This window comes from Salvelinus alpinus, chromosome 6 (assembly GCF_045679555.1).
Source record: "Salvelinus alpinus chromosome 6, SLU_Salpinus.1, whole genome shotgun sequence".
NCBI classification, from domain to species: Eukaryota; Metazoa; Chordata; class Actinopteri; order Salmoniformes; family Salmonidae; genus Salvelinus; species Salvelinus alpinus.
The window spans coordinates 40,775,449-40,787,961 of record NC_092091.1 but is presented as its reverse complement, the minus strand read 5'-3'; the positions used below and the strand labels follow the sequence as shown (position 1 = coordinate 40,787,961).

The window sequence follows — 12,513 nt, the reverse complement described above, 5'->3', positions numbered from 1 at the left end:
GAGAGAGAATTGTTGGGGGGAGAGAGTGAGAGAGCGAGAGAGAGAGAGAAAAGCTCTCATTTAAAAGCACATTGAGAGGTCTGTACATGGCGTACAGTACTTAAGATAATCTGGACATTAGAGACTTGAGAAAGCAGTCTATTGTAAGAATTTTGGAATTTCATCTTTGTCTCCGCAGTAAGAACACTGCGTGTTATTCAATCAAAATTCTAATTCTGTCATTCTAACTATGTTGGTAACCCCCCTGCTTACTTCTCCATTCAGGAAACAGTAGAGCAGAGCCACAACAAAGCCCTAAGAAGAAGGAATAGAAAGTGAGTTGTACTGTACATCAGGCCATTTTGACTAGCTACGTTATTACAAGATCATATACAGTTGAAGTCGGAAGTTTACATACACCTTAGCCAAATTCATTTAAACTCAGTTTTTCACAATTCCTGACATTTAATCCCATTAAAAATTCCCTGTCTTAGGTCAGTTAGGATCACCCCTTTATTTTAATAATGTGAAATGTCAGAATAATATTAGAGAGAATGTTTTATTTCAGCGGGCTAGAAGTTTACATACACTCAATTAGTATTTTGGGTAGCATTGCCTTTAAATTGTTTAACTTGGGTCAAACGTTTCGGGTAGCCTTCCACAAGCTTCCCACAATAAGTTGGGTGAATTTTGGCCCATTCCTTCTGACAGTGTCACGACTTCCACCGAAGGTGGCTTCTCTCCCTGTTCTGGCGGTGCTCGGTGGTCGTCGTCGCCGGCCTACTAGCTGCCACCGATCCATTTTTCCTTTTCGTTTGTGTCTGTCTGTGTTGTTTACACCTGTGTCCTATTAGTTGATTTCAGTGGGTTTATTTACCTCCGCTGCCTGTTAGTCTTTGTGCGGGATTGTTTTGCTGTGGTTACTTTGTTAGGGGTGCATGTCTGCACCACAGGGTTTTCTTTTACACGGCAGTTGTACCGGTTTGGTATGTGTGTAGGAGTAGAGTTTGGGTGTATCCCCCCCCATGTTGTTGTTGAGTTGGGACTTTGAAATAAACTATTGTGCCACTGGGACTTCCTTGCTCTCCTGCTCCTGATTCCTGCACCTCCCTCCTTCAAGGAGGCACTTAACAGACAGAGCTGGTGTATCTGGGTCAGGTTTGTAGGCCTCCTTTCTCGCACACGCTTTTTCTGTTCTGCCCACAGATTTTCTATAGGATTGAGGTCAGGGCTTTGTGATGGCAACTCCAATAACTTGACTTTGTTGTCCTTAAGCCATTTTGCCACAACTTTGGAACTTTGGGTCATTGTCCATTTGGAAGACCCATTTGCGACCAAACTTTAACTTCCTGACTGATTTCTTGAGATGTTGCTTCAATATATCCACATAATTTTCCATCCTCATGATGCCATCTATTTTGTGAATTGCACCAGTCCCTCCTGCAGCAAAGCACACCCACCCCCTGTGTTTCATGGTTGGGATAGTGTTCTTCGGCTTGCAAGCCTCCCCCTTTTTCCTCCAAACATAACCATGGTCATTATGGCCAAACAGTTCTATTTCTGTTTCATCAGACCAGAGGACATTTCTCCAAAAAGTACGATCTTTCCCCCCTACGTTGCAAACCGTAGTCTGGCTTTTTTTATGTCGGTTTTGGAGCAGTGGCTTCTTCCTTGCTGAGCGGCCTTTCAGGTTATGTTGATATAGGACTCGTTTTACTGTGAATATGGATACTTTTGTACCTGTTTCCTCCAGCATCTTCACAAGGTCCTTTGCTGTTGTTCTGGGATTGATTTGCACTTTTCGCACCAAAGTACATTCATTTCTAGGAGACAGAACGTGTCTCCTTCCTGAGCGGTATGACGGCTGCATGGCCCCATGGTGTTTATACTTGGGTACTATTGTTTGTACAGATGAACATGGTACCTTCGGGCATTTGGAAATTGCTCCCATTGATGAAAAACAAGTTTTAATGACTCCAACCTAAGTGTATGTAAACTTCCGACTTCAACTGTATTACGTCAAAATACACTTATTCAGACAGCGTCATCCCCAACACACGTTGCACGTCACATGCTGTATGTTGCATAAACACACACACACACACACGTGAGCAGGCACGCGATACGGGCACTCACGCACACAGACACATCTACCTGGAAGGATCCCAGACCCAGCTCTATGAAGATGCGTGCCTCCTCTCCTGTCTTCTCTGGTAGGAAGGCAAACACCATGTAATGCATCCCAAACAGAGGGATCAGGAACAGGGTGGACTTAGCCAGCCTCCTGCGCGCGCACACACACACACACACACACACACACACACACACACACACACACACACACACACACACACACACACACACACACACACACACACACACACACACACACACACACACACACACACACACACACACACACACACACACACACACACACACACACACACACACACACACACACACACACACACACACACACACACACACACACACACACACACACACACAGAGAGAAGAGAGAATAATCACAATAATGTATTTGTGTCTACGTGTGTGAACTTGAGTGTTCTGTGTGCCAGAACAGCAATTAACACTCTAGGCCAATGCCTAGGCATTTGTTGAGGGAGCCATTACAACTGTTCTGGTCTTATATATACTCATCACGCGAGCGTGGTCACTGAATCATCATCGTTGTGTGTGTGTGTGTGTGTGTGTGTGTGTGTGTGTGTGTGTGTGTGTGTGTGTGTGTGTGTGTGTGTGTGTGTGTGTGTGTGTGTGTGTGTGTGTGTGTGTGTGTGTGTGTGTGTGTGTGTGTGTGTGTGTGTGTGTGTGTGTGTGTGTGTGTGTGTGTGTGTGAGTGAGGAGGTGGGGGGACTCACATGAAGTGGCCTGTGTTGTGTCCCCTGACACCGGGAGATTTTAGCTTCTGGACCAGAATACGGATCACATTAATGAAGATGATGAAGTTGACCTTAAGCAGTGGAGAAAGAGGATGAGTTGGGGCTGAATACTTTACAACACAGGGTGGGTTAGGGTTGGAGTTGAGGCTAAGGGTAGGTTTAGGGTGGAGACCACGGTCAGGGTTAGATTTGAGGTTAGGGTTAGATTTGAGGTTAGGTTAGGTTAGGTGAGTGTTGGGCTACTCACCAGCAGTGATGCAGTTATAGGCCCTTTGATAATCCACCAAATGAAGGCCACATCGGTGTCGTCCCAGCAACTACATTGGGAAAGAACAAGATGATATCAGACAGTACCATATTATTACCAATCTCCAATGGTATTACATTAGGATTCATGTATGAATATATAGGCTACATGACAATATCAATTCAGAGTAAATTCAAAGCAAATGCTAGTTTCCATACTTACCCTCTGTTATCATAGAAGTTTCGTGTCAGAACCCACACCAACAATATTGTGGTTGGGAAACCTAACAGACACAGAGAATGGACAAACATCAGCAAGATGTTGTAACAAAGCCATGCCTCTTTGAGTTGTTGAGGAGAGAGGGAGAAGGGAAGAGAGACAAAGAGAGATAGAGTGAGTGTGAAAAGAGAGATAGGTGTGTGTGCGAAAGACAGAAAGAGTGGGAGAGAGATAGAAAGAAAGAGGACAGATTGAGAACGGTCACCTACCCCAGCCGATGAGTGTGTACCACCAGAAGTACTTATTGTGTGAGACGAAGGTGAGGGCAAGGAGGGTCTGGAGGTACATGCCCTCGACCAGCAACCAGAAGTAGTTAGCCAGGATGCTAAACTGGAAGAACGCCACTGCTGATTTACACTCTGTCTGCAGGAGAACACAACATACACACACTCAAAATGCTGTGTTGTTTGGCTGACCCAGTTGCTGGGTTCTAGGCATTGGGTCACTTAGTTGTTGAATTGTTTTCTATAAAAAGACAAATGTTGGGTTGTTGATGCTGGGTTATTGAGATCAGAAGACTGGAGGTGTGGCTTAGTAGGGGCGTGGCTGACACATAGTTATTTTTGGCCAGCCGTGAGAGTAAATGTCATTCCGGTTCATCTGTTTTCCGGTTCACTGACACTTTTGTAGTTTTAATGAGGCTTACACAAGTGTATGAGTTCCACAAAAGCCCATGCATATCCCAATGTTTGGATAGTTACCACTTTGTTACAATATGTAAATAATAATGTTATTAACTTTATATTAGAATACGCAATGTGCAACAATATTCAAGGAAAATTTAAATTAGCAAATTACCTGCACACTGCCACCTCCACCCCTCCCCTTCACCCTCGGGTGCCCCATCCACCATGCCAATGACTCCCTGAGACACAATCACACTTTCACACCTTTCTATACTTCTATAGTTGACTCTCTATTGCCCCGATCTCCTCTCTGTGCTGTGGATTTACTTTCTAAGTATAGAATGACCCATCGCCTTGTCTGCACACACAGCCCTTTTCTCTCAACTGGACGACTCGCTCTGTTTAGAAGCATGTATCAGCATAAAATATACTGAGGAGAAAGTCTCGACTCGCTCTCTCACAGACTCGTTTCAATAAGTTAAAATGTGTTCCAGTGTGATAGTGTTCACAATCTCACCATCTCACGCTGTTCCCATACAACAAGATGAGTCATACACTCTGAAGGCAATGACATTCAAAGGAGGAAAGTGCTAGGAGGAAGACTTATACAGTTTCAGGAACTTAGTATAGATCGGTGGGATACTCTATGAACTTACATGAAGTTAATGTAGATACGGTATAGAATATCTAAATATATGATGGTGTAAGAGGTAGAAGTCACAGGGAGTTAGAGACAGTATTGGGACATTAAATTCAGTATAGTAAGTGTCCTTTGTTGATGACATCATGGCACTCACAGTGGACATGAAGCAGTGGTCGAAGTTCTCATCAGCAAAAAGAACCCCATCCTTGATGAAGACGGCACTGGCTCTCAGGATGAACGAGGAGAAGAGGTTGATGTGGATGTAGTTCCTGGTACAGTGGAACTTCCTGTACGGGTGAGTTAACTTCTTGTTAAACTGACCTCATTTCCTGTCAGGCGAGTTTAGAGGGTCCATGTTTACAAATGTTTTCCCATACAATATATACTGTACCATTATAAACTATAATACCTATATGAATGCAGTCCTTTCTTACAGTGTTATCTATTTATCATGTATCTGTGTATCTCTTAGGAACTAATATTGGACTGAGTATGTCCTAGTGTTACCTGAACACAGCGAAGACAAAAATGGCTGATATGAGGGAGATGAGGGAGGTGGCGTATCCAGCAGTGTACACCTGACTGATGGTCAAAAAGTATGTTGTCTAGAAATCAACAGGAGAAAGGTCAGAAAGAAACATATAGTACTGGTTTTAGTTTTTGGGGGGGGTTTCATATATTCGCTCCAGAGAAAACTAGTGAAAGACAAAACAGTACAGATAGAAAAATGGGGAAAACGGTGTGCAAGTGAAGTTGGAAACCTAAAAGGGCTTACGGCGCATTTGGAAAATATTCAGTCCCCTTGACTTTATCCACATTTTGCTACATTAGAGCCTTATTCTTAAATAGATTAACTTCTTATGGACGGTAGTGTCCCACCTGGCCAACATCCTGTGAAATTGCAGAGCGCAAAATTCAAACTACAGAATTATAAACATTTAACTTTCATAAAATCACAAGTGTAATACATCAAAATAAAGCTTAACTTCTTGTTAATCCAGCCGCTGTGTCAGATTCCAAAAAGGCTTTACGGCGAAAGCACCCCATGCGATTATCTGAGGACAGCGCACCGCATACAAAAGCATGAAAAACATTTTTCAATCAGGCCGGTGCGCCACGAAAGTCAAAAATAGCAATATAATAAATGCCTTACCTTTGATGATCTTCTTCTGTTGGCACTCCAAAAGGTCCCAGATACATCACAAATGGTTATTTTGTTCAATAATGTCCTTCTTTATATCCATAAAAACTCAGTTTAGCTGGCACGCTTCAGTCAATAATCCACCCAGTTTCCCTCCATCAAAATGCATACAAAATGAATCCCAAACGTTACTAATAAACTTTTCCAAACAAGTCAAACAACGTTTATAATCAAACCTTAGGTACCCTAATACATAAATAAACAATCAAATCGTTATTGTCTTTACCGGAGAAAAATACCAAAGAACGCGCTCTCTTCCACGCGCTTGGAAACACTACAGCCAAAATGGGAGCCACCTAAAAAAACTACAATTTCTGGCTTATTCTTCCAAAAACCAGCATGAAACTCTTTCTAAAGACTGTTGACATCTAGTGGAAGCCCTAGGAACTGCAATCTGGAAGGATTTCACCTTATAATAAAAGTGACAGCCATTGAAAACAGTGGTAGGCTGAATTTTCTTTTGGGGGGGATGGTTTGTCCTTGGGGTTTCTCCTGCCATATCAGTTATGTTATACTCAGTTATGTTATACTCATAACATATCAGTTATGATTTAGAAACTTTAGAGTGTTTTCTATCCAAATCTACCAATTATATGCATATCCTAGCTTCTGGGCCTGAGTAACAGGCAGCTTACTCTGGGCACACTTTTCATCCAGATGTGAAAATACTGCCCCCTACCCAAGAGAGGTTAAATAGTTTTTTTCCCCCATCAATCTATACACAATACGCCATAATGACAAAGAAAAAACTGGTTTTAAGAAATATCATATTTACATAAGTATTCAGACACTTTACTCAGTACATTGTTGAAGCACCTTTTGCAGCGATTACAGTCTTGAGTCTTCATGGGTATGACGCTACAAACTTGGCACACCTGTATTTGGGGAGTTTCCCCCATTCTTCTCTGCAGATCCTCTCAAGCTCTGTCAGGTTGGATGGGGAGCGTCGCTGCACAGCCATTTTGAGGTCTCTCCAGAGATGTTAAATCGGGTTCAAGTCCGGGCTCTGGCTGGGCCACTCAAGGACATTCAGAGACTTATCCTGAAGTCACTCCTGCGTTGTCTTGGCTGTATGCTTAGGGTCGTTTTTCTGTTGGAAGGTGAACCTTCGTCCCAGTCTGAGGTCCTGAGCGCTCTGGAGCAGGTTTTCATTAAGTATCTCTCTGTAAATTGCTCCGTTCATCTTTCCCTCGATCCTGACTAGTCTCCCAGTCCATGCCGCTGAAAAACATCCCCACAGCATGATGCTGCCACCACCATGCTTCACCTTAGGGATGGTGCCAGGTTTCCTCCAGATGTGACACTTTGCATTCAGGCGAAAGTGGTTTCATCAGACCAGAGAATATTTTTTTTCATGGTCTGAGAGTCCTTTAGGTGCTTTTTGGCAAACTCCAAGCGGGTTGTCATGTGCCTTTTACTGAGGAGTGGCTTCCATCTGGCCACTCTACCATACAGTCCTGATTGGTGGAGTGCTGCAGAGATGGTTGTCCTTCTGGAAGGTTCTCCCATCTCCACAGAGGAACTCTGGAGCTCTGTCAGAGTGACCATCGGAATCTTTGTCCCCTCCCTGACCAAGGCTCTTCTCCCCCGATTGAGCAGTTTGGCCAGGTGGCCAGCTCTAGGAAGAGTATTGGTTGTTCCAAGCTTCTTTCTTTTAAGAATGATGGAGTCCACTGTGTTCTTGGGGACCTTCAAGCCTGCATAAATATTTTGGTACCCTTCCCCAGATCTGTGCCTCACCACAATCCTGTCTCGGAGCTCTAGGACAATTCCTTCGACCTTATGGCTTGGTTTTTGCTCTAACATGCACTGTCAACTGTGAGACCTGATATAGACAAGTGTGTGCCTTTCCAAATCATGTCCAATCAATAGAATTTACCACAGGTGGACTCCAATCAAGTTGTATAAAGAGTTCAAGGATGATCAATGGAAACAGGATGCCCCTGAGCTCCATTTTTGAGTCTCATAGCAAAAGGTCTGAATACTTATGTAAATAAGGTTTTTCTGTTTTTAAGTTTTTTACATTTGCAAAAAAATCTAATAACCTGTTTTCACTTTGTCATTATGGCGTATTGTGTGTAGATTGATGAGAAAATATATATAATTTGATATATTTTAGAATAAGTGTCACGTTCCTGACCTGTTTTCCTTTGTCTTGTATTTATTTTATTTGGTCAGGGCGTGAGTTGGGTGGGTTTGTCTATGGTTGATTTTCTATGTTGGGATTTTTGTGTTCGGCCTGGTATGATTCTCAATCAGAGGCAGCTGTCAATCGTTGTCCCTGATTGAGAATCATACTTAGGCAGCCGGGGTTCACGTGTGTGTTTGTGGGTGTTTGTCTTTCGTGTTAGTATTCGTGCCACACGGGACTGTTTTCGGTTGGATTCTATTTGTTAATCTGTTTCATTGTAGTGTTCAGTTAATTTTATAATAAATTATGGACACTTTCCACTCTGCGTCTTGGTCCGATCCCTACACCTCCTCTTCAGACGAAGAGGAGGAAATCTGCCGTTACAGAAACACCCACCAACAAAGGACCAAGCGGAGTGGAGAAGGGCAGCGACAGCAGCAACAGAAGACACAGGACTCGTGGACCTGGGAAGAGATCCTGGACGGCAAAGGACCCTTGGTTCAGCCAGGGGAATATCGCCGTCCCAAGGCGGAGTTGGATGGAGGCAGCGAAGGCAGAGAGGCGCTGGTATGAGGAGGCAGCACGGCGACGCGGTTGGGAGCCCGAGAGTCAGACCCAAAAATTTATTGGGGGGGGGGGGCACACGCGGGGTGTGGCAAAGCCGGGTAGGATACCTGAGCCAACTCCCCGTGCTTACCGTGGAGTGAGAGGGCGTCGTACTGGTCAGACACCGTGTTATGCGGTAAAGCGCACGGTGTCCCCAGTACGCGTGCTTAGTCCAGTGCGGGCTATTCCACCTCGCCGCACTGGTAGGGCTAGGTTGGGCATCGAGCCGGGTGTCATGAAGCCGGCCCAACGCATCTGGCCTCGGGCCGGCGTACATGGCACCAGCCTTACAATGGTGTCCCCGGTTCGCCAGCATAGCTCAGTGCGGGCTATTACACCTCGCCGCACTGGCAGGGCTACGGGGATCATTCAACCTGGTAAGGTTGTGCAGGCTCGGTGCTCAAGAGCGCGTGTCCTCCTTCACGGTCCGGTATACCCGGTGCCACCTCCACGTACCAGTCCTCCGGTGGCAGCCCCCCGCACCAGGCTGTCTCTCCGGGTTCTCTCCCCAGTTGCTCCCACCTGTCCAGCGCTGTCAGAGCATTCCTCTTCTCCAGCGCAGCCAGAGTCTCTCATCTGCCCAGCACTGTCTGAGCTGCCTGCCTGCACAGCACCGTCAGAGCTGTCCGTCTGTCCCGAGCCGTCAGAGCTGTCCGTCTGTCCCGAGCCGTCAGAGCTGTCCGTCTGTCCCGAGCAGTCAGAGCTGTCCGTCTGTCCCGAGCCGTCAGAGCTGTCCGTCTGTCCCGAGCCGTCAGAGCTGCCCGTCTGTCCCGAGCCGTCAGAGCTGCCCGTCTGTCCCGAGCCGTCAGAGCCGTCCGCCAGACAGGAGCAGCCAGAGCCTTCCGCCAGACAGGAGCAGCCAGAGCCTTCCGCCAGACAGGAGCAGCCAGAGCCTTCCGCCAGACAGGAGCAGCCAGAGCCTTCCGCCAGACAGGAGCAGTCAGAGCCTTCCGCCAGCCATGAGCAGACAGAGCCGTCAGCCAGCCAGGACCAGCCAGGGCCGTCCAGCCAGGACCAGCCAGAGCCGTCCAGCCAGGACCAGCCAGAGCCGTCCAGCCAGGATCCGCCATAGCCGTCCAGCCAGGATCCGCCATAGCCGTCCAGCCAGGATCCGCCAGAGCCGTCCAGCCAGGATCAGCCAGAGCCGTCCAGCCAGGATCAGCCAGAGCCGTCCAGCCAGCATCCGCCAGAGCCGTCCAGCCAGGATCCGCCAGAGCCGTCCAGCCAGGATCCGCCAGAGCCAGCCAGCCAGGATCCGCCAGAGCCAGCCAGCCAGGATCCGCCAGAGCCAGCCAGCCAGGATCCGCCAGCCAGCCAGGATCCGCCAGCCAGCCAGGATCCGCCAGAGCCAGCCAGCCAGGATCCGCCCCTCAGTCCGGAGCTGCCCCTCAGTCCGGTGCTGCCCCTCAGTCCGGTGCTGCCCCTCAGTCCGGAGCTGCCCCTCAGTCCGGTGCTGCGTACATGGAGGGTGGTTGTTAGGAGGAGGCCACGGGGGCGAGTAAGGAGGCGGACAAAGACATTGCTAAGGTGGGGTCCACGTACCGCGCCAGAGCCGCCACCGTGGACAGACGCCCACCCAGACCCTCCCCTAGAATTTATGGTGGTGCGCCCGGAGTTCGCACCTTAAGGGGGGGGGTTCTGTCACGTTCCTGACCTGTTTTCCTTTGTCTTGTATTTATTTTAGTTGGTCAGGGCGTGAGTTGGGTGGGTTTGTCTATGGTTGATTTTCTATGTTGGGATTTTTGTGTTCGGCCTGGTATGATTCTCAATCAGAGGCAGCTGTCAATCGTTGTCCCTGATTGAGAATCATACTTAGGCAGCCGGGGTTCACGTGTGTGTTTGTGGGTGTTTGTCTTTCGTGTTAGTATTCGTGCCACACGGGACTGTTTTCGGTTGGATTCTATTTGTTAATTTGTTTCATTGTAGTGTTCAGTTAATTTTATAATAAATTATGGACACTTTCCACTCTGCGTCTTGGTCCGATCCCTACACCTCCTCTTCAGACGAAGAGGAGGAAATCTGCCGTTACAATAAGGCTGTAACGTAACAAAATGTGGAAAAAGTCAAGAGGTCTGAATACTTTCTGAATGCACTGTATATGAAAACCACACCACATAAAACAATATACACATATAAGTACAAAAAAGGTTTGTTCAATCAGTTAAACAGAGCATGCTAATTATAAATGTATATGATATACTCAGTATCAAAGAAAAAACATGTTTGATTATGTGTGTGTGTGTGAGAGAGAGTTAGGCTACATGGAGGAGACTACTGGGTTGATTAGGCTGACCCCTAGTATACGTTTGAAATTATTGAGGGATGGTGATATTTTGGCAATGTGAAGATAAGCCTGTTCCATACTCTGGAATTCCTAAGATCACTGTTATAACTGAAAGGACTTCAAATACCATCTGTAACGTCAGGTGAATGATGGGTGTAGAGTCAGGCGCAGAGAGAGCAAAAGTTTACGGGAACAAAACGCTTTAATGTCCATATGAAACAGGAACAGGTATAAAGGGGTGACGCCAAAACACAGGCGTAACACACGACCCACAGACCACTGTTTAAAAATGAACTGGACAGCGAAAAACCCACCAACAAATAATCCACACCCGAACGTAACATGAACACACAAAATAAGCCCGCACAAACACTAGCGGGCGAAACTAACCTAAATAGTACTCCTCCCAAAACCCCAACAAGAAACAGGTGAACCCAATTAGACATACATAAACGAAAAGGAAAAAGGGATCGGTGGCAGCTAGTAGACCGGCGACGACGACCGCCGAGCGCCACCCGAACGGGAAGGGGAGTCACCTTCGGTAGTATTCGTGACACCATCAGTACCTTGCCTGCATATACTCAATCATATATTTATATAATTATTATATACTGACAAGTAGATAAAACAATGTAAGCTTAGCAAATTAACTTATCCAGACAGGAAAGGTATTGTTGGGTTTCTGTCTGGGGAGTGAAACTTTTTAATTAGTGTTTTCACATGCATGGCACGATCACACACCTTTCTCATGGCCTTGGCAATTGTGTGTGTGTGTCTGGGTCTTCTATTATGTAGGTGACAGAGGGTGTGTGGAGCAGTGGAGGCTCCTCAGAGGAGGAAGGGGAGGACCAACCTACTCAGTGAATTTCATAAAAGTTTAAATAGTGACACATTAAAAAAGTTCATCCTTTTTAGATAAAACAATACTAAATTTATTCAAATGTCACGAAATAGCTGATTAAAACACTTTTTTGAAATGGTCTACAGTAGCCTCAAGAGCACTCTCTAAGGTAACACAATGGAGTAGCCAGAGGACAGCTTTTTTCCGTCTGTGGGTACATTGACTTCAATACAAAACCTAAGATGATCATGGATCTCACCGCTACCAAATACTTACACCGTAATTATGGAAACTTCTTCCAACCATGAGAGCTCTTGCAGTATGAACTGACATGTTGTCCATCCAATCAAAGGACCAGAGAATGAATCTAGTACTGAAAGCATAAACTACAGCTAGCTGACACTGCAGTGCATAAAGTGTGGTGAGTAGTTGACTCAAAGAGAGTGAAAGGCAATAGTTGAACAGTTTGGAACAAATTAAGCAGCAGAGAGAGAGCGAGAGAGAGCGATAGAGAGATTCCTGTCTTTTTTTATTCTTCTTGGTTTACTCACTTACTTAGCTGGCTAATGCAGCTAATTTAGGCTACTTAGCAACCTGACTCAAACAGAGAGTAATGCTATTTATTTTAGATAGCTGGCTAAGGTTATCCAACATAAGGTAAGCTTTCGGTTTTATTCATTTATTGCCACCGGGGCCCACTGGTGTAACGGCTAAACTGTACTGTGTGGTTGTACACATGGATTGGATTGTGTGTTTACTAACACGTTAGTTCT

At 46.0% G+C, this 12,513-nt stretch overlaps 1 pseudogene; it reads right to left on the bottom strand.

Annotated features, from left to right (window-relative positions):
* The window catches only part of LOC139578703 (pituitary adenylate cyclase-activating polypeptide type I receptor-like), an 86,572-nt pseudogene that overhangs the window by 5,585 nt on the left and 68,474 nt on the right, over positions 1–12,513 (bottom strand).